This window comes from Myodes glareolus, chromosome 15, assembly GCF_982192425.1.
Source record: "Myodes glareolus chromosome 15, mMyoGla1.1, whole genome shotgun sequence".
NCBI lineage: Eukaryota > Metazoa > Chordata > Mammalia > Rodentia > Cricetidae > Myodes > Myodes glareolus.
Window position 1 is genome coordinate 3763212 of NC_142040.1, and position 23852 is coordinate 3787063.

The window sequence follows — 23852 nt, forward strand, 5'->3', positions numbered from 1 at the left end:
TCCATCGACCCTCCCTCCCCCCCATGCACTGGGACTGAAAGAGGACGTGATCTAACCAGACTCTCCGAATTTGGCCGGATTCTCTGACTGTGGCTGACCCGAAGTCTTTCTGAAAAGCCATTGACTATGACACTGGGACCTGTTTCCTCTACATATAATGGATTTTGGGGATCCAGTCTGTTTGGACACTCACCTTCCTGGACCTGGAGGGAGGGGGAAGGAACTGGAACTTCCCACAGGGCAGGAAACCCTGACCGCCCTGGGGGACGAAGAGGGAGGAGGAGGGGGAGTAGGGGGAGTGGGAGGGTGTTGGGAGGGGGGGTGGAAATGGAAACTTTTATAATTTAATAAAATTTACTAAAAAAAAAAAAAAAATATATGTTTGTGACCATAGACACAAACTCTAAGGTATGCTGGACCCACTCAGAGGAAAGGCAACCCATGCCAAAAGCCATTTCTTACAATGTTTTGCTATGTTGGAACTACCACAACAAGTCAAGACTGACAATGGCCCCTGTTTAATAAATAAAACACTAAAAAAAAATTCTTCCAGTAATGGAATATATCCCATACCACTGGGATCCCATAAAACTCTATGGGTCAAGTGATTGTTGAAAGACATTACCAATATCTCAAAGATGTCCTTATAAAACAAAAGGGGGGAGAAGTCTCCCCCATCTACAACTACAAAAGGCATTATTAACCATCAATATTTTAAATTTCCAAAAATCAAATCCCTACCAATGAGGCCCTGCCTAAAGGTTAGGTGGAAGGCATGTTGGCTTTGCTTACAGTCACTAGTCCCCTACTTTGAAGCCTTTGGGGGTAAATGGCTCTTATGAAATACTAAATAAAGCTGATATTTGTACATGGGAAACCCTGAGATGGGGAAGATGTCAGTACTGACTATCCCCCTTTGGTAGATGTTGAACGCAACTTGTGTCTCATACACCAGACACCCTCGTCTTAACCTCACTTGTGATGTGGCTAATGGGTCTGTAGCTTCATGGAGGTGCCCAAAGATCATGGGTATTTTTGGATTTGCTAATAGATGAGGGTTCCTCCCTGCCTGTCTGACCCACACTGATTGTTCAGAATAATGTTACTTGCCTGCTTGCATTAATTTCCCCTGACATGCTTTACCACAAACAAGAAGAATTCCTGGCCCAAAAGCATAAGAAAGAGTCCCTCATGGCTCAGGATGTCACCACACTGATGAGGTTAGGGGTGGCCAGAACTGCCCTGGGCACCTCATCCCTGGTGATTTTACATCAAGAAATGGGAATAATTTGCTCACAATTGACAGCGACCTTAGAAAATACAGAGACTGCATACGGTATTTACAAAAGTCTTTGGATTTCTTAGCAAGGATAACATTACAAAATAGGAGAGGCTTGGACTTGATATTTATGGAACAGGAAGGAATTTGCAGGGCCCTTGGAGAAAAGATGTTGCTTTTATGTAGACCATTCTGGGATAGTTACAAGAACCCTAGATGAGTTAAGAAGAGATATTGATTTGTTTAAGTCAAGGATCCCCTGTAAGACCTGCTTTAATTAGTCCCCATGGCTTAACACATTCATCTCTTCCCTAATTGTGCCAATGATCATTGTTTATTGATCTGTCTCTTTGGTCCATGCATTCTCCAAAGGCTGAAACAAACGTTCCAAAAAACAGATACAACAGGTACAACTCATGGCCCTTTGAGTACATCATGATAGGCTTGATACATCTCACCCCAAGGATAAACTCTCAATTTGTGGGTATCTAGGCCACAACTCCAGATAGGTGTGGCTCTGACTTGTACCCTCTCCTGGGTGGGCAATTCTGGTTTGGTGATCAGGGTAGGCTATAAAACAAAAAGGGGGAGCCAAAATTATCTCAGTACCTGTACCTCGAGTTCTGTAGAACAGAGAAAAGCCTGGATCAAGTTTGAAGGATAGTCTCAAAGCTATTGAGTGAAGATGAAACAACAAAATCTAGGTAGATGCCCCTCCAGCCAGAGTGAGGGCTTGGCTGTCTCTCGTTGGCTGGAGGTACCCCCTGCATCACATGATGTCATTTAACCTATATAAGCTGATGCTCAGTAATGAACGAGTTCCTGCTTTGACTTGACTCCCTGTCTCCTTTGATTGTCCTGCATTGTGGGGCTGTGCAATGGGCTGATAGTGCACTCACCTCTCCCTGGGGAATAAGGCTAATGAGGCCCAGCATGAAATTAAACTACTGTTTATTTTAGCATTTGCATCACAACTTTATTTCATTTAGCAAACTACAAAGGAATTAAATCTTGATGTGAAGTTAATTAAAAAGATGGAATTGATTGGAGACATGAAAATGATAAAAGCCATTACTTTTGAAAATACCCTCATGCTGAGACTGTAAAATTGGATTTCAAATTTTGTGATCTTAATATTATCATAATCTCTAGGCTTCTTAGCAAGTTTTAAACAATAAAATGCAAGGTTCTTTCTTACTTTGGAGAAATTGAATTCTTCCAGAGAAAACAATTTACGATAAAAATAAATCCTTGTGTCATTAGACTTTAAAGAGTTCATTGTTGACAGTGTTTGTTACTGGTGCAAACTTACAGCTCAGTTCAGCACATTTCTCGGTCCTCTTGCAGGAGGCTCGCCATCTTCAAAAGAATTCTATCAGTTCCTTTAATTTGTGTTCTTGAGACAGAGAGCAGGAATGGGTGCCTTCCCCACAACTACTTCTCAGAGTCCATCCATTAGCCCTTTGTCCTTCCACACCAATGTCCTGTCTCTATGAGACAAGCTTGGGAAATTTTTCTTTAGTTCAGATGCCTGACAGCAGCAAGAAATTACCTAGAAAGTGTTTAAAGCACTTTAGAATGGAGCTAATAGACTGTCAGTACTGAATAGGGAATGCCACTTTAAAAATAATGTAGCCTGATAGAATAAATATCTAAATGAATCCAAATGACATTACCTCAGTGTTGTGGAGCTGGCACTGCATGCTCAAGAGCAAACCTTCTTAGCCATCTTCCTAGTAGCATTGCTGGTAGTCAGCCATTGGGCGAGATGTTCATATATGAAGACAAAAATCTGTGTGGGCCTTTTTAGCCTCACTATGTAATTCAGCTGCCGCAATCCAGGTTGAGAAAGAAGTCATTTTCTATCCTCGCTATTCAATGGCAACCCTCTCAAAGGTTTGAGAGGTGTGCTTTTAACATTAATCAAGAAGTTACAGAAGAGGAATGGAGAATAACTGCTATTAAAGGTTAATATTTAATATGTAACACAAAAATGGCTTAATTCTTCAGACCCAAGAAAAAAACAAAGCACTAAATAATCCTCAAAGGGAGATTACCCTTGGGTATCAGGAAGTTACAGGATAAAAGAAAAGAAAATATTTACTCCAAAAACATAGACAGAGGAATGCTGTAATTAGGGTTTTGAACATACTCTCTCCTAGATATTTCTGATGCTGATTTAAATTCGGTGACTTCATTCCCATAGGAGGTTTTAGGCCATAATGAGAAGCCAAGTCCTAAAAGGTGATCCTATAATGTGATGGTGGGAATTCTGGTTTGATGATCATCTATTCTCTCCAGTGCCAAATGTATTCTATTAGCCAATTGACTGAGGGTAAAAATTCTAAATTTGTGTAGTTCTTCATAGTTAAAAAGTTTTTTCAGTACACTGTCTTTATGGCTACACTTCTTCAGGTGTGTGTGTGTGTGAGGGGGGCGGGGAGAGAACCTGGTTTGTACATGTGTACTCATGTGTATGCTCACATTTATATGCATATGTGTGCATGCCAGTGTACATGTGATCGTGAAGGCCTTCAATAGGTGTTGGTTTCCCTCTGTTGCTTTCCACCATTGTGTTTTGACACAAGGCTTCTTACTGACACAAAACTCACTTATTTGACAGTCTAGTAGGCTTAAGGCATCCTCCTGTCTCTGTCCTCTATTATCTGCTTCCCATTCCCACTTCTTCCAACAAATCCCCTCCCCACTATACTATCAAGTCTTCAGTTTTTCCTTTTGTGGCCCACTGCAATTAACTAAGATTTTCTGCATGAGAGGTGCGCTATTTCCTTGAGCAAGAGCAACTTACCAGTGGCTATACAACTGTCTATACCCTTTTCCCAGCAACCATTAACTTCCTATAACTCCTCTTGGAGTGGTGGGTCTCAACTTTTGATGGAATGTTGATGTGCCCCTTTCAATAGGCCTTGTGTATGCACCACTGCTGCTGTGGGTTGATGGGTTCAATGAGAGACCATGTATAGAAGACAGAGTTTCACAGCATTCCTCTCTATTCTTCAGCTTTTATAGAAATATTTCTTAAGACAACCTCTCTAGCCTTTTTCTCTTCTTGACTCCCAAATCAATATTCGTGATATTATGTGTTGGGAAAGCACCAATCTATAGTAGGAGCCGCTTGTTCATTTCCAGATGCCCAGACTTTAAATAACCCTTCAGAAACTATATTATTTAAATAACTGATTGGCTGATCACTTAAGCATATTTATAGCTAGCTCTTACATCTATAATTAACCCTTTTCCATTATTTTATATTTTACCACAATATAGAAGCTCACTTCTTTCTCCTCTGGCAGCTCCTTGGCGTCTCCTGACTCCACCTACTCTCTGTATATATTTTTTCCAGCCTGGCTGTACTCTGTTAAACCATTGTCCAAAAGCAGCTTATTTATTCATTAACCAAGAAAAGCAACACTTGTACAGAAGAACTTCCCACATCAATCATGGGTGGTGTTCCATTTTGAACCAATCTCCTCTCCAGAGTTGGCAGTGCACAAACATATAAAGATGGGTACCTGAATAAGTCATGGGTCAAAGTAATTTCCCAATTGATCCTTATATAAGAGTGATGGGGACAAAGAAAACACTTTGGCCCGAGTTCTGCCATTTTTGACTTCAGACTTCATTTTACCTGAAGAGAGAAATAAAGTTCAGGTTTCCAAGCCTTAGGGGAGCTGGGGACTTTTCAATGACTGGCATAACTCATAGAAAATAGTTGTTACACATTTATAGGAACATTATAACTGTTCCTAACAACAGAAAGAACAAATGAGTCTGATTGGTTGTACTATAAGATTTGTTTTATATGTCATTGTCAAATGACAAACAACAAGGAAAGTCCTTAATCTTTTATTTCTGATTGGAGAAAATTGCAACTGTAACTTGGCAACAAGTGTTAATGAATTTTGAGTTTATAAACCCTGTTTCTGCCCCTTCTCAGGGCTGTCAGGAGAAACAAGGTTCCTGAGTCCTTGTCCTTAGTGCTGATCCATTAGTGACCCACTGTGGTAAAATAATAAAATCTTTGGAACCCATAAGTATTGTCTCTCTCTTTCCACATGGTGCATAATGGACTTGGTGTAACAAGAGACATGTACTAACTTATTAAAATTACTGAAAGAACTTTTTATCGTATCTATCTTCTCCTACCTGATCCTCCTGCTCTCTTCCTTCCTTCACTCTCTGCTCTAGTATACCCATAAAATCTATTCGAGTCCCCCCCACCCGCCAGGGAGATTCATCTGTCTCCTCTACTTCCTTCTTCTACCGCTAAACCCTCTAGGTCTACAGATTGTAGCTTGGTTATATTTAATAGATTTTCATGAAAAATTAACTAGGCAAAAATGTATTACATTTGCTAATGGTGCAGAATATTACTTTAACTATGTAAAGGTGTGTTACTTTTGTTTATGCTGCATTTGTTTAATTATGTAAAGATGTGTTGCATCCATTTCCGCTTGCTTGCTAAGGCAACTGATGGTCTAATAAAGATCCAAATGGCCAATAGGGAGGCAGGAGAAGAGATAGTCAGGGTTGGCAGTCAGAGAGAACAGGTAGGAGCAGAAATCTAGGCTGAAAAGAAAGAACAGAAGAAGAAAGAAGAGATTGAGAAGAAGGAGAGAGACATGCCTGGGACCAAAAGTCAGACATTTGTCAGCCAGCAGAAACAAAAATAGTGAAAGTAAGATGTACAGAAGAAAAAAAAAGTAAAACACCCCGAGGTAAAAGGTAGATAAAGAAAAATGGTTAATTTTAGTTAAAAGAGCTAGCCAGAAATAAGCCTAATCTTGGCCAAGAAATCAAAACTAATAATAAGTCTCTGTATTATTATTTGGGAGCTGGTTGTTAGTCTAAAAGAAAAAGCCTGGTACAATGCCTAACATCCAGATAAAAGGAAAAACATACCATATTCATCTTTCTGGAGCTGGGTTACTTTACTCAGGATAATTTTTTTCTTGTTACATCCATTTGCCTGCAAATTTCATGATGTCATTGTTAACGTGCTGAGTAACATTCCATTGTGTAAATATATCATAATTTCTTTATTCATTTTTCTGTTGAGGGACATCCAGGTTGCTTCCAGTTTCTGACTATTATGAATCGAGCAGCAATGAACATAGTTGAGTGTGTCTGTAGTGTGATGGAGTGTCCTTTGGGTATATGCCCAAGAGTTCTGTAGCTGGATCTTGAAATAAACTGATTCTCATTTTTCTGAGGAACCAACATACTGATTTTCTTAGTGACTGTACAGTTATGCACTCCCATCCAAAATGAAGTGTTTATTCCCCTTACTCCACATCTCACTAGCATGAGCTGTCACTTGTGTTATCAATCTTAGCCATTCAGACAGGTGTAAAATGGATTCTCAGAGTTGTTTTGATTTGCATTTCTCTGATAACTAGGGAAAGTGAATATTTCTTCAAGTGTTTCTCAGCCATTTGAGTTTCCTCTATAGAGAATTCTCTGTTTAAATCTGGACCCCATTTTTTATTTGGCTTACTTGATTGTTTTATATCAAGTTTCTTGAGTTCTTTATGGATTTTGAACATTAGTTCTTTTTTGGATGTGGAGCTGGTAAAAATCTTTTCTCATTCTGTAGGCTGCACTTTGTCTGATTGACAGTGTCCTTTGCTTTACAGAAATGTTTTCATTTCATGAAGTCCCATTTATTAATTGTTGATCTTCATTATCAGTGTTTCTGTTCAGGAAGTTGTCTCCTGTGCCAATGATTTCAAGGCTATTGCCCACTTTCTCTTCTATCAGGGTCAGAGTGTTTGGCTTTATGTTGGGTCTTCGGTCCATTTAGAGTTGAGTTTTGTAAAGGGTGACAAGTATGGATCTATTTGCATTATTCTACATGTAACCTTCCAGTTTGACTTGCACAATTTATTGAAGATGCTGTCTTTTTCTCAGTGTGTTATTTCTGGCTTCTTTATCAAAAGTCAGGTGCCCATAGGTGTATAGGCTTATATGTCTGTCTTCAATTATACTCCATTGAGCAGTATGTCTATTTTTAAGACAATATCATTCTATCATTCTGTTTTATTACTATAGCTCTGTAATGTGACTTGAAATCAGGGGTGGTGAGACATCCAGTGGTTCTTTTATTGTTCAGGATTGTTTTAGCCATCCTGGGTTGCAGGGGGGGGTCCTTATAACATTGATAGTTGCCTTTTCAAGATCTGTGAAGAATTGTGTTAAAATTTTGGTGGAGATTTCCTTGAACCTGTAGATTGCTTTTGGTAGAATGACTATTTTTATTATGTCAATCATAACAACCTATGAGTATGGGGGATCTTTTCATCTTCTGATAACTTCTTCAATTTTATTTTTCAAAGACTTGAAGTTTTCATCATATAAATCTTTTATTTGCTTTGTTAAAGTTATCACAAGATATTTTATATTTTTTGAGGCTATTGTGAAGGGTATTGTTTCCCTGATTTCTTTCTCAGTCTGTCATTTATATATAGAGGGACTATTGATTTTTTGAGCTAATTTTGTATACAGCTACTTTGCTAAAAGTATTTATTAGCTGTAGGAGATTTTTAGTGAATTTTTAGGGTCATTTATATATACTATCATATCATCTCCAAATAAGATACTTTGACTTTTTTCTTTCTGATTTGTATCCCTTGATTTCCTTCATTTGCCTTATTATTTGTGCTGGGTAATTTTATGTCAACTTGACACAAGCTAGAATTATATGAAAGAAGGGAATTTCAATTGAGAAAATGTTTCTATCTGTATGGTAATTTCTTAATTAGTGACAGGTAGAGGAGAACCTAGCCCATTGAGAGTAGTGCCATCCATGGACTGGTGATCTTGGTTCTATAAGAAAGCAGGCATCAAATCCTGCTTCCAGGTTCCAGTTCTTGTCTTGTCTTCCTCCAATGATAGACTGTGATCTGAAAGTGTAAGATACAATAAACCCTTTCTTCCTCAAGTTGTTTTTGGTCATGGTGTTTCCATCACAGCAATAATAGTAAGAAATTGCTCTAGCTAAGACTTCAAGTACTATGTTGAAAAAATATGGAGAGAGTGGAAAACTGTGCCTTTTCCCTGATTTTAGTGGAATTGCTTTGAGTTCTTCTCCATTTAATCTTATATTGAATATGGGCTTGCTGTAAGCTGACTTTATTATATTTAGGTATGTCTCTTGCATCCTTAATTTTTCCAATCTTTTATCATGACAGGATGTTGGAATTTTTCAGAGGCCTTTTCTGCATCTAATGAGATGATCATGTGGTTTTATCTTTCAGTTTTTTTTGTTTATATAGGGGATTACTTTTATTGAGGTTCATATATTGAACCATCCCTACACCTATGGAATGAAGCCTACTTGGTCACCATAAATGACCTCTTTTCTATGTTCTTTGATTTGATTTTTCAGACTTTATTGAGTATTTTTGTATCTCTGTTTATAAGGGAAATTGACGTGTAATTTTGTTTCTTTGTTGGGGCTTTGTGTGGTTTGGTTATCAGAGTAACTATGGCACCATAAAATGAACTGGGCAGTGTTCTTTCTCTTTCTAGCTTGTAAAAGAATTTGAAGAGTATTGATATTTCTTTGAAAGTCTGGTAGAATTCTTCTCTGAAACCATCTGGTCCTCAGCCTTTTTTTTTTTAATGACTGTTTCTAGTTCACTAAAGGTTATAAGTCTGTTTAAATTGTTTATCTGGTCTTGATGTCACCTTTTAAAGTAGTATCTATGGAGACAATCACTCATTTCTTCTAAATTTCTTTTTGAAGGAGCATAGGTTTTTAAAGTATGTCTGTACAGCTCTCAGATTTCCTCAGGGTTTGTTGTTATGTCCACTTTTCATTTATGGTTTTGTTTATTTGGATATCCTTCCTCTGCCTTTTATAAGAGTCTATTAATCTTATTGGTTTTCTCAAAGAACAAGCTCGTTGTTTCAATGACTATTTTATTGATATCTCTGTTCTTATTTTATTGATTTCAGCCCTCAGTTAGATTATTTCTTTCCGTCTACTCTTCTTGGGTGTGATTATGTCTTTTTGTGCTAGAACTTTAAGATGTGCTACTAAGTTGCTAGTATGATATTTCTTCATTTTTTTCTTAATGTAGGTGCTTACTGCTATGGAATTGCCTCTAAAAAACTGCTTTCATTATATCGCATAAAGTTTTGGTATGATTTATATTCATTTTCATTCAATTCTAGAAAGTCTTTCACTTTTTTCTTTATTTATATTTTGATCCTTTTTTTATCAGGTGGGAAGGGGGAAGGGAGATGGGATCGAGGGAGAGAATGAGAGAAGAAACAGCTAGAATTGAAGTGCATTTGAGGGGTAGAATGAAAATCTATAATGCAGGGAAAACTTTCTATACTATTTGAAGGCAATCCTAACGAAATCTCCAAATAATGCTGGAGACAGAACTCTTACTAGCCATCTCTTGTCACCAAACCAAGCTTCCAGTGCTGGAACTGGGTTTTGTCTAACTGAGATGTTGGCCAAAAGAGTCCAATAGAAATCTTCAGTCAACCCAGGTTGTCAGCAATTATTGAAGACAACATTATTGAAGACAACACCCAAGCAATTCATTGAACATGAAGAGATTGAGCTGGTACCTACATAGAATTTCCAATCCCATGTTCTAGTGTCTGTAACATGGAAAAGTAAATACCACATGTGAAAAGTAAACATCAACTCAGCCCCAGAACTTTGATCTGCAGTCTGGTTTGTCTGCAAAATATGCTAGGGTAGTACAAACTGAGGGAGAAAGGTCCACCCTATGTCTGATTTAAGTTAAGGCCCACTCCATGAGATAGAACACATATCTGACACTACTTGAGTGACCAAGAACTAGAGTCTAGATATCCAAGAGACTTAGGGTAAAATAAATTGACTTTTGATGATATTTGCTCTACTCATAGATCAGTATGTTATTCAGTCATCATCAGAAAGGTTTGCTCCTGTGGCAGATGGAAGCAAATACAGAGACTCACAGCTGACATCACACACACACACACACACACACACACACACACACACACACACACAAGAGAGAGAGAGAGAGAGAGAGAGAGAGAGAGAGAGAGAGCTTAGAACACAACTCTAAATGAGATGTCTCCACCAAATCTCTCCCTCTGAAGCTCAGGGGATCCCATGGAAAAAAGGTAAAAGAAGTTTAGAAGTTTGAGAAATGGGGGTGGAGGGCACATGGAAAACAAGGCCCTTTAAAACACTTAGCAACAAAACTTATATAAAATCACAGAGACTGAAGTAGCAATTACAGAGCCTACATGGTTCTGTGCCAGGTTCTCTGCATATTTACAATAGCTTTCAGTTTAGAACTTCTATGGGACTTCTCAATATGTAAATAAGTGGATCACTGATTCTTAGGGCTGTTTTATTTTTCTGTTGACTTGCTCGTTCAAATTCGGTATAATAGTTATTATTTTATCTTATTATATTTTATTTTGTAATGTTTTGTTGTTATCTCTTAGAAGCCTGTTCCTTTCTAATGAGAGACAAAAAGGAAGTGAATATGGATGGAAGAGAAGATGGCAAGGAACTGGGAGGAGTAGAAAGGAAAAACTATATTCAGATTACGTTTTATGAGACTATGCTTAATAACAGGAAAAAACATTTTAATACTTAAACCAACAATTAACTATTGGTTAATCTCAATTAATGCTGGATTCTTTCTTGGTATGTGGGCCACACAGAGAAAAACTAAGTGTGAGGATTATGAGGAGGAATGTGGGAAATAAGTCTGTTGATATAATGTGAGTCATTGAACCTAATCATGCAGGGAGCCATACTGTCTTTTGAATTTTTCAGTTAAGTCATCAAATTTCTCTTTAGCTTAAGTACTTAGAATTTAGTTTTTGTCATTTGCAATGACAATAAAGTCAGGATGCATACAGAAATTGTGAAGTATGTTCCTAGTAATGTGCATGAAATTATTTTGACCAATTGCATGTAATAAAGTTGGAATTAGTCTACCTTGATATCTCCATGCTTTCCAGAGAAACGGAGTTCTAAACTGGCATCTGGACAACATTAACAGGTTCATGACCCCTTTACATTGGCCTATTGGGGTTTTAATAATTTAAAAATACTACATGGTACTCTTTTACACTTATAAAACTTATAACATTTTCTTGGAAACTGATAATTCATGAAGATTCACTTTTCTTCAAGGTTCAAGACAGCCCAAAGTGATTGAAGGATGGACTGAGTGGAAAACAACAGATATGAGGAGGAGCTGACATGGCAGAGCCTTAGTTACAGTGAGTGAACAGGAAAGGCAAACATTAAGGAAAGCAGTCTAAGCCCTAGCTGTAGCACATGGACTGTTTGGTATTAGATGCTTTTAGTTCATTAACTAATTGGACATATATTGTCTCATTTGACAATAATTCCTTGGAAGGTCTCATGATGCCATTTTACAGAACTGAAGGTCATGTGTAGTGGTGGTGGATTTTGCCCCAGACTTACATGAGGTCAAAGTATGGGTAAGAATCCAGACTGACGGATGATTGGTTTTGACTCTGCACAGTCACATCCATAAACAAAGGGTGTGAACTGTTTTTTTTCAGCAAGTTCAATTTAATTTTGCCTATTTCATTCTTCATCATTTCATGATCTCCCCTGAGCAGTGATATATATATTTAAAGATAAAATTTTATCCTTAGGTGAATCATCTTTATAATTCAATGTTAGAAATCCAGAAATGGGGAAGGGGTTACCAAACAGTGACAAACTACAACTTTGAGTTCCTTAAGATGGATTTGTGTTCATTTTTAAGAATTTTTTCCTCTGCTCAGTGTAGCAAGATCATTTTTCACTCATCATTGTATCAATAGCTCTGATGATATTAATAATTTACCATTTCAAGAAGCCATGTAAAGAGAAAGGAAATTGCTTTTAGACAGTGTCTTATTCAAGCAAACGGAAAAGGTTTCTGGACCACAGAAAACAAACATGCCTCTACCTGGAACTTGGTTAGTGTTTGCCTGTTGTCTGGCACTACAAGATGTGCTTTGAAACAACAAAGTAGTGTGTGTCTGCAGACTTTGAGTGTTAGCAGACTGTCTGAGCTGCAGAAGGAGGGGATGCTGTTTATGTCCAGCAGCACTCAATGTACTTATATAAATGTCTAAATGAGGGGTGTTAAGCCCTGTGCTACTTTTTCTTGCAGCAGACTAATACCAAATTCTTAATGGTCAATCAGTTTTCACAGCTTCCAAAGTAGCACATTTTGCTAGTTAAAATATGATAAAATGTATTGCATACCTTGGGCAGTGGTGATGAACAGCAACCTTCATAATCTTGATATTTCCAGCTCTTGTCACAGCACAAGGTTCTGGAATATTCTCTGTTCTTGCTATGACCATTGGTGGCTTCCATCCTCTGCTTGGGAACTGCAAAATGCGTTGTTTGAAATTCTGTGGGATCCTGTTGAATTCCTTAGGAGTATGGTCAAACACAGCTACATGGTTATCCCTTTCCAGAATGTTATCTTTGGGCATGGAAAGAAGCATCTTTTTAATAAAGGAAAGTTGGCAGAGGAACTTCTAACAGGAAGTTCTGGTTTGGCACAAAATTTGAGGTACTAGGGATACAAACATCTCATCTTCAGATACTAGTCTGACAAAGATGTCAGGGGACACATTTCCCTTGTGATATGCCATCATCTTCAGTACCAAAGTTGATCTTTGGATTGATAATTGATGAAATGGTAGAAATCCAAAGCAAAACACTCTGACCTGGCAGACACACTCCTGGAACAGAGTGTGTGATTTCTTCCATTCCTATGGAGATTCTTATTTAACTGGAGGTCCACTCCAGGGACAAAGTGTTTCCAGAGCTTTGGCAGGAAAAGAAATGCCCTCTTTTTAACTTTCTCAAGTACAGAAAAGCAGAATGCTAACAGGGAAATGTTAGAACTGTCTACAGCTTTTCTATGGCAAAAATAACTGTATAGATCTTAATAGTTACACAGTAATTATGTTAACAATGGCTGCTTACAAGATCATTGTAAGAATGTATCATTTTCTAAGCTATAGAATATAGGATAGTACATGAAACGCATTGTTATGCAAGTATATGAGAGAGATACATGTATTTGACATAGTATACAATGGAATATGTATGCAGATGCCCATGATTCATGTATGAATGTGCATACATGAATAGTACACCAAGCCACAACACCCATTAGATATACATGCATGTAGGTTTTGTTTTCCACTTTACTGTTTATTTTAGTTATGGAATATCAATCCTGTCCCCAAATAATAATACACATAGGCAGCCATGTGATTTTTTTCAGAGTAGAGATTGTATATAAAAATTTCTATAATTATACCAAGTTCTGATATGCAATCCTGATTCAGAAATTCATCAGTTACTATACTATTCAGTATGTTCGACTCTAGTATATCCCACATCCTGCTCTGTTTACTGGGGTGACACACATTCTGTAACTACTGGAAGTTTGTCCCGGAGTGGCTCTTTGAGAATTCTCTTAGAATTGCCTTTGGCTGACAGGCACCATTTTATCTGGGTAAGAAAGAAAGGATACCAAGGCAGCCAATCTTGTGACTCTAGGAGGAGCCACTTGGATACACTGCTTGTAGCAGTGTAGGGTAACCTTATCCTACAGATGAGGCCAACAGTAGGCTCCATCTCAAGTCTTCCTTTGCTCAATTTTCCTTCCCTGTATGCCCATCTTTGCTAACATGTTTCTAAAAAGCATCCCTTAATGTTTGGTCCCCAAGCTGCCTATGGACGCTGTGTATATAATACAACCTAAGATAGACAGTTGAATTAAGAACAATCTCTGTTTTCATTCAAAGCTAAGATGTATTTCTCTCCCTGCACTGAAGGTAGAGCTGTCTACCAGAAGGTCACCAGGCTCTAGAAACAGCCAAATGTTTGGCTGTTTATTTTACACTTTTCTACCACAATCTTGCCATAAGATAGATGTGAACAAAAACAATCACTCCTTGTATTTTGTGGCTGCATGACTTTTCTTTATAATGGTAAACATATTAAAACTAAGTGAGATTTTTAGATGTTCAACCATCTTTATGTTTTCTTTGGAAACAAAAAGTTGCTTGGTCATAGAGTATTGCATAGGCTGGATGTTCAGCACACATTCATCCCCTCCAGGCCTCTACTCTACTGTACATGCATTATTTATAGTTTTAGTTCTGGGGTGGTAACAGCTATCTCCTTCCCTAAATTTATCCCTTAAAATATTTTGGAGAAAATAAAATTAATAATATTCCTGTTTTCATGCTTGATTGTTTCCCTTTAACTTCTTTCTGCCATTGAAGCACTTTCCCCACCAGTATCTGCAGTGTTTCTTTTACAGTAAACTGAGTACAACTGGAGAACTCTCCAAAGTTCTACTAATACTTGACTGTTGGAGTCCTGTAGGTAGTAGACCTCATTCTAACCATGCAGCACCCTCACTGTAATATGCTTTCCAGGTTGCCACTTGTACCCTGTATCTTGACTCAAGAAGTACATCCAAGCCTCTTTATTATATTATCTCCTTTCCTAGAAGCAAGTTCATAAAATGTCTTCCTGAAATATGATTTAAGCCTGCCTACTCTAGTGTGAAACACAAGAAATTCCCATGCCTTTATCTTCTAAGTTGGGTCTTTCTACTTTCTGACTTAGCCCCATACTGATATTGGAAGGTATCATATAAGAAAATACTATGTAGTATCATTCCTGAGAAGAAAATCTTTAACTCTTGGGTATACACAACAGATTCTCCTAAAGGCTTTCTAATTACTGGTCCTCTCAGTTTGATGGACACTGATATTCCACATTCCAGGAAGTCTTTGGCTGAATATTAAGACAGCAGACCTCCTTTCAATAAATAAAAGGCTAGAACTAACAAGTGAAGTACAAGTTCAGTGAAAAAAAGACAATAATCAAGCAACCTGTGGAGAAAAGGTATTTTAATGGCAAAGGAGCATAAACAAATGTAGACAAACTTGCCAGTAATTAAATTGAAACTAAGAAAAATTATCATCCTCCACTGGAATTTAAGGAGAAGCCCACAGAAAAGTAGGTAATATCATTCAACTGACAAGTGGATAATAAAAACGTGGCACTTAATCATTAGTACTAATATTCAGTTGTAAATAAAAAGTAAACAGTGAAATTTGCATCTAAATGTATGTAACCAAAAAAGATCATATTGAGTGAATTAACGCAGAAAGACAAATGTCTTGAGTTCTCGCTCATCTATGTTTTCTAGGTCCAAATCTTCAGATGTGGAGTATATAACATGGAGTAACTGCAGAAACCAGAAAAGTAAAATGGTACCATGGAATTGAGAGCAATAGAGAGGGAAATAGCAGGGTACAAGTGATGCGAAGGGGGAATTTCGTGGCTTTAATCAGTATGTTCGGGGTGGAAATACATACAGAAGAAGGAAAGGTGGGAGTAAAATAACAGTAAGGATATCTGGAAAAGTTATAAGGAATCATATTATTATCTATCTACCTAAAATTATATAAAAGTCTTTGTATACATATGCATATATAGTTTAAATAAATTTTTTCTATCTTCACTAACAGTGCTTCTCCCAAGAACAAGAGACTAATAAAACCTCTAACACCAGGCACAAGCCACATTTTGAGTGGTTGGTTATGATTATCCAAGACATTTCCAACACATAATCGATTGCTCTTGTCCTTGTCGTCCAGAGGTTGAAGGAAGTTCCTATTTTCAAAGACATCATGTACTTGGGACACAAGACCAGGAAGATCTGAATTGATTCTGACCTGAAGATTCTGTGTTGAGGGCTAGATTTCATGGTGCCAGAAGGCACCATACAAGCTTCCAAGGGAGAGAAACAACAAATAGACTTACCCAGTCATGATGCCTAAAAACTAAATAATGATTAGAATGACATTTTATCCCTAAGGGTACAATAGTGGTATACATAGCTTGGTGGAAGCCAATAGCTCTGTAATTGAATCTAAGAGCCTCTCAACAGGAGGAAAATTATGCCTAGTATTGGGAACCTGACCAACTACCAGGTGCTAGTGAATTACACATCTTGGAGGAGAACATACGACTACTACTTACCAACTCAGCATAGTTCCTGACTACATTCTAAATATTTAACCTTATGCCCACAGATAAATATAATCTTACCACCACCAAAGAAATGTGTCCTTTCAAGAAAGAGAGATTATTACAGAACCACAACCCATCAAAGTACAAAGAACAATCTACTTTAGAGTGCCCATCCCTAAATGATATGCCTAATACACAACTCCTGTATCTCATGATCAGGGATCATTATGGAAGAGGAGGTGCAAAGATTGTAAGGGACAGAAGATCAGGACGTTTACTGTGAGATGATGTCTCCTAGAAATGACAGGTAAGCTACACTCATGAAGTCTCAACAACATAAACTGTCTAAATAAGACCTGAACAAGGACCACAGCAATAGATATGCTAACACAGAAGGGAGACATGGAGCTTCAATAAAGAATTATAGGCAACTAAGGATGTTCAAAGTCAATAAATAGTCTTCCTCAGGTAATAGCCCCAAATTGCTTACTTAATACTAAATGGTCAGTTCTGAAATTATATATGTACAGATAACATTATAAAGACTGAACAGGTTATATTTATATTATGTATACATATATGTATTATATACCCATATATATGCAATAACAATAAAAGAAATAAATTCCATGAACTATAGATAGAGCAAAGGTGGTACATGGAAAAAATTAGAAGGAGGAAAGAAAAGGGATAAAATAATAAAATTTTATTTTAATTTAAAAAATAAAATGATGTGAAAATCAATAAATTGAAGATAATATTAACTGCAAAATATAAAACAGAAGAAGAAAATTTATATATTGTTTGTAGAAGATCAAACTGCTAGACTAGAGTACTTGAACAATACTCATAAAATTGAAAATATATATAACACATTATAATTCTGTTATCTGCTGCAGTCCTCAAGAAATTCTTATTTTGATGACCAGAAAAAAAATTGTACAAAGATATTCCTTAAGAAGTTATTTTAAAATAATGGGAACATCTGAACATAAATTATGAATGAGTAAAAGAAACAGTACTTTATTCAGATAGTGGAATGTGGGGTAGCTGTGGAAATAAATAACGACACTGACATAGCTAGATCCAGATATACACTGCTACATAGGAAGGACCACATATATGATACCATGTGTCTAAATTTTTGAAGCATAAGATACTTTCATGGGGACAAGCACATGGAAAAATGTACAGACTACTTCATGAAGTTACTACCTACAATTTCAAGAGTGTAGTGACTCCTGCCTGTGGAGTGGGAGGAAGAGAAAAGGTGGGGGTTGACAGTGGGAGATGCACTCACAAAACTGCCTTAAAACACTAAAGCAAAAAGCATCTGAATCAAATAAATGGTAATACTAGTGGACTCCAGGACACTGAGGCTGAGTCTGTTGTAGTTACTGAATGAATATTTAGGCAGCAATGATACAGATGAACACTGTTCCAGCTCATTATCAGGAGGCCTGTTTCTGCTTCCAATAAAGGACTGCTGAGTGCTCGAGGACAGCACTTTAATATTTTCCAATCTCAGCCTCTTTGTTTGTAAATGGAAGGTAATAACATTTTGTCTAGTTTGCTTAAGTGTTTGGAAGATGACCAAATAAAATAACATTTAAAAAGTCACCTTGAAAACCATTAAAAGTTAATTCATTTAGTTTTATTTGTTTAATTTTATTTAATTCTAGTGACAGAACCAAAATGCTCCAAACCCCAAGAGCTAAACAATTTTAAAGAATTTCTTCTATGTTAATGTCTAAGAAGAACACTAATTCTTTTTTCTCCTCTTTTTTTTTTTGTCATGCCTTGACCCACCAGGACCAGTTGACACCCAAGTTGTGCCTATTTGGATGTAGTTTAGTAGGGTAGTCAAGACACTTTGTGGTACTTCTATTTAATTTTTTTTAAGGAAAAACAAAATTTGCTACTAGACTGAACCCTTTAACACTTACTTGGACTGGATCCAATGACAATCCTACTACCTTTAATCCAGCTCTCCCCCATCCTTTCAAAGATCCTGTGTCTGACTCCTGGCATTTGTCTCTCTGAAGACACGCCCATTCTACTTTAAGATGGAATGACGTCTTTCTTTCCTGAGTATGGTCTTATATGATACCTAGAAGAACTAAACAGGAAGACTTCATGAAGTTTAAGGAGGTCCTCAAGCAGGAGATAATATAGTATGGGCTGAAAGATTTCTTGAACCAAAATGAAGAAGATGTCTTGGGAAGACCTTGCCAACTTACTGATGAACTATTCTGAGAAGAAAGCCTGGGATGTGACCTTCAAAATCTTCAAGAAGATCAATAGGAAGGATCTCAGTGAGTGGGTAGGAAGAAAGATTGCTGGACATTCAAAGATAGATCAAGCTCATTTGAAGATGAAGCTGACCTGGAATTGGTCCAGAAAGTTCAACATCCCAATTCAGGATTTCCTGAAGCAGAAATTCACCTAGGATGAATGCAATTGTTTTGAGCACCTTTTTGTATCAAAGACAACCGAGAAGAAGCCACACACGGTGCTCCTGAAAGGAGTGGCAGGAATCAACAAGACACTGGTGTTGGAAATGTTAGTGCTGGTCTGGTCATAGGGCCTGGTGTTTCAGAAGAAATTCTCCTACATCTTTTACTTCTGATGTCAAGAGGTTTAGCAATTGAAGACAGTGATCCTAGCCCAACTGATGTCCAGAACATGTCCCAGCTCCTCAGCTCCCATCATGGAAATAACAACCCAACCTGAGAAACTCTCATTTATCATTGACAGCTTGGAAAGACTAAATTGTGATTTGACCAAATCAGAATTCGAGCCATGTGATAATTGGATTGAGAAGCAGTAATGACTATACTGCTGAGCAGTTTGCTCAGGAGGGAGATACTCCCAGAAGCCTCTCTCCTCATCACAGCTACTCCAGACACTTTTAATAAACTGGAGGATGGACTACACAGAAATGAAAACAAGGATGGGAAGTGACAAAAGCAGTAGGAGGATGTATTTCTGAGATTTGTTCCAAGATTAGAACAGAGTCCAGGAAGTCTTCAGATCAGTGAGAGGAAACAAACAGGTATTTACAGTATGTCAGGTCCCTTTGCCCTTTGCTCAGTTGGGTTGTGTTACTTGTCTAAAAAATGAGACAGAGAGGGGATGAGACCTGGCCTCTGTCTTCTGACATACCACCTCCATGTAAACCACTTACATCTTCAATTTGTTCATTTCGAAAAGTGCCCATTAATCAAGTAAGAAAAGGCAAGATCTGCCATAGGTCCTGTGTTCCCTGGCTGCTGAGGGTAAATGGACTGACAAACTTGCATTTAACAAGGAGGATCTGGGGTGGGGGTTATGGGATTGTCAACTCAGACATCCCCACACTGCTGAACATCAAGATACTTCTGAAGAACAGGGACTTCTAAGAATTTTTACACATTCTTCCAGCTATCCATCAAGGAATTCTCTGCTGCCATCTTTTATTTCGTGTAAAGTCACAGAAATCATGCTAGTAAGGATGTTTAATGTATAGCGATGCTCTTGTTTAGGTTTCTAAATAAAGCCAATGTAAAGAGAATTTGGAGGACCTTTTCATCTTTGGCCTTTTATACCAACTGGAACAAGAAAAGCTAGAGGCATTTTTTGGCTACTATTTGTCCCAGGAGGTAAAGGAGAAGTTGGATGGAAATGATTAAGAGTCAATAAAGAGCTTCAGGAACAAGTGGATGGCATGAAGTTGTTTTACTGTCTGTTTGAGATGGAGGATGATGTCTTTATCATGCAGATGATGAACTTCAAGCAGCAGATTATTTTGATGAGATTGTTGCTGCCTACTGGTTAAAATTCTACCCTCAAGGAGAGATGGCTCAGAGGTTAAGAGCACTGACTGCTCTTCCAGAGGTCCTGAGTTCAATTCCCAGCAACCACATGGTGGCTCACAACCATCTGTAACGAGATCTGGTTCCCTCTTCTGGCCTGGAGGGACACATGGAGGCTGAACATTGTGTACATAATAAATAAATAAGTCTTAAAAAAAAAGAAACTATTCTTTTCAACCCAAGATTTCCTGCAGAAAGGACAAGAACATAGCTATATGGAAAAGCAACACATTTGTTGACAAGATGTGTGATCCATGCTAGAAAGCAGTAAGCAAGTCCAGGTACTCCAGATGAAAGACACTAATCTCAATAAACTAGTCATTTTTTGTTTTGTATGATCATCTGAGACATCCCAGTTGTACCCCTCAAGTACTCAAGGAAAATAACATGTCCTTCTTGTGTGATAACCACATGTTCTTTGAGTCTTTGACACAGAACTGTAAACTGCAGCACTTGAACCTCAGACTCACATTCCTCTCCCGCAACAACATGAAACTGTTGTGCAATGCCTTGTGCCAGGAAGAATGTAATTTAGAAAAGCTGCTGGTGGCAGGCTGCCAGTTTCCCCCTGATAACTGTAAGATCTTTGCTCTACCTAACTAGCAGCAAGACATTGAAGCATCTTAACGTTTCATCCATCAACTTGGACAAAGGGATGTACTCATTGTGCAAGGCTTTGTGCCATCCAGACTGCAGTCTGAAGCATGCAGTGTTGTCCAAGTGCTCTCTCAGTGAACAGTGTTGGGATTACCTTTCTGATGTTCTTAAGTGAAACAAAACCTCGGGACACCTAGACATCAGCTCCAGCGACCTGAAGAATGAAGGACTGAAGGTTCTCTTTAAGGTTCTGAGTCTCCTGGAGTCCTGAAGTCACTATGTTGGAGGCATTGTCTCCACACCACTAGCGACTCCCAAGACCTGGCTGAAGTCCTCAGCAGAAACCAAATCCTGGGAAGTCTCCAGGTTTCCAACAATAAGAGAGAAGACACTGGTATAAAGGTTCCGTGTGATGCTATCAAACAGCCCAACTGCCAGAGAATCTCAGGTTAGAAGCTATAGCATGCATATTAAAAACCCAGAAGCAGAAATTGGGGTTCAGCCTGAAAACTAGTAAAGCAAAGCGGCTAAGACACTAAAGAATTCTTAGCTCTATCAAGGCTGGATGACCACAGAAAAAACCTCTACTACTGAAATTAAAGGTGTGTGACTCCCTAAGACTGTAATTAAAGATGTGAGCCACTACCACCAAGATTTTTTTCTGCATTGCTCTTGTGTAGCCAAGGGTAGCCTTGAGATCACAGAGATCTATCTGACTCTGTCTCATAAATCATGGGATTAAAGGTGAGCATCACCATTGCCTGATCTCTAGTGGCTTTAGCTTTGCCTCTGGCATTCAGGTAAGATTTATTTATCAAAATGCAAATAATATACCACTACATTTCCCCATTTTTGTTTAAAATAAAAAAGTTATACATAATATAAGAAAAACTACATACAATAAGTATAATAACTATAAACAATATATACAGACAACAAATACATCAACAATGTCTAGTCCATTTGCATTTGACAAATTCAAAGGAAATACTCCACGTTGATCTTATCTTGGTGAGTTCAAGCTTTTGTACCTAATTTACTGTCTACCACAACTTGCATTACCATCCAAAACTATCTTTTGATATCTCTCAACCTTATATACTTCACATTTCTTTAGTGAATTTCTTTTCTTAGTCTTGTAAACAAAGAAGACTGTAACTATAACTATCTCATCTTCAACTACCTCAGAGACCCAAGAAGGAAATAATATTTCAATTGAGTAAGCAGGAAGTGTGAACAAAAATGTGAGTAATGACAAAAATGACTGGCTGCATAGAAAGTCACCCAACGTTCTTCTGCAACATTGGGGCATCCATCTTTGGTTTACAAGCTTAGCATTTTCAGTAGACTTTTCTGTGAAGCAGGATATTCTGAAGGGCTGTCCCCTCTTGAAAGTCAAGACAAGGGTATTTTCTTACCCAGTGGCTTACTTTTATCACAAAGATAGTAAACTCCATGTGGAGTTTCTTTGATGCCCATTATCGTCTCTGAAGTAGATTGGTGCTGCCAGGAGCAGACAGGTCTCATTGTCAAAAAAAAAAAAAGAACTTAGGTTATTAAAATATCTTAAGTGCCATATTCTTATCTAAAATATATCTTTTTTGACCTTGAGAACATATCTAATATGATTACAAGTTCAATTTTACTAGGTGATTAACTACTAACCTGTATTTCCTTCTTATCCTAAACAGTTGGAAATAATAATTTTCAAGTACTAAAAATTTACATTACATTGTTAAATGAGTTATATAGGTACAATACCTTATGTAATATGATTAGAAAATTATGTACAGTGTCTTTTAACAAATTAGTCTCAAATTTTTATCAATATACAAAACTTATATGCAATGTAAAAAAGTCCAATCCAATGCAAACATTTAAAACTAGTAATTGTTTTTTAAAAATAGATTAAATAATCTACCTTTATATCTTATCACATCTATATCTCCCCTTTTTTCTTTTAGTAGTAAATTCAATAATCTCCCCTATCATATCTATATTCTTTTTTTCTTTTAAAAGCAAGAACCTGGAATCTAATTTCCTCTATTTTAACTCTTTCCCTGACCATTACCAATAGTAATTTGTAAGTAACCCCCTAAACAATGTAAAAATATCCAATGAACAGCCAAACACCACCTAACACACCTTTTGGGAATGTGGGCATCATATTCCTCAATTTACTTCCTGCTGTCTGGGGGTGACAACATCTATAGAGTGTCCTGAAAAGAAAAATTTTGGTTATTTTCAAGTCCTGGGAGAGGTAGCTGTATGATTTTTGTCCAGTCTATGCATAGTGGGAAAGTGCAAGGCTTATCTCAAGTCTGGGCTAGTCTATTAGGCTAACTCATCTCAGCTAGACACATTAAAATTATTCTGAGAAGTTTGTAGTCTAAAGCCAATCCACAAGTGGTGTTTTCCAACTTAGTGATGTCATCATAGTCCTGACGAGTCATTGTTGTCAGACCCCATCTTCCTTTTGGAGACTTCTAAGATTAGACATGCTTATGGTTCACTGCAGAAAACAGAGACTCAAACCCAAAATCATGTACAGGAAGGTAGATAAAATCTTTTTCTAGAATTAGCTAGTATTCTATATGACCATTAATATTATGACAAAAATGTTTTTAAATGTATATATATTTATATGTTATATGTTATATTTACTATATAAATATTAACATATTATATATATTATAAATATTATACCTTAAGAAAAGTTGTCAGTCAATACAAAACAAAAGAATTATGACATTAGTAGCAATAAAATAGTCCTTAAATTATGTTTTTCTTCTGTCTAATATCATGACTCTTCTGACATGAGGCAGAGATTTTGAACCTCACTGTAATAAGCATGCTTGTGTTTGAAGAAAGACAGAACCATACTCCAACTCCAAAGCCATCTTAAATCTTTAATTGAACTGGGACTTCAAAGAGACCATTTGTATTATATGTCTGTAAAGAACAGCAGAAACAAATATTTGGGAAGATTTATGAAATTTTACCCTGTTGGAAATGTGATATACCAGTA

The 23852-nt window shown here is 37.3% G+C and overlaps 1 pseudogene; it reads left to right on the plus strand.

Annotated features, from left to right (window-relative positions):
• Window positions 1-18444: 18444 nt before the first annotated feature.
• LOC125394107 (NACHT, LRR and PYD domains-containing protein 4E pseudogene) lies at window positions 18445-20190 on the plus strand (annotated as a pseudogene).
• The last annotated feature ends 3662 nt before the right edge of the window (window positions 20191-23852 follow it).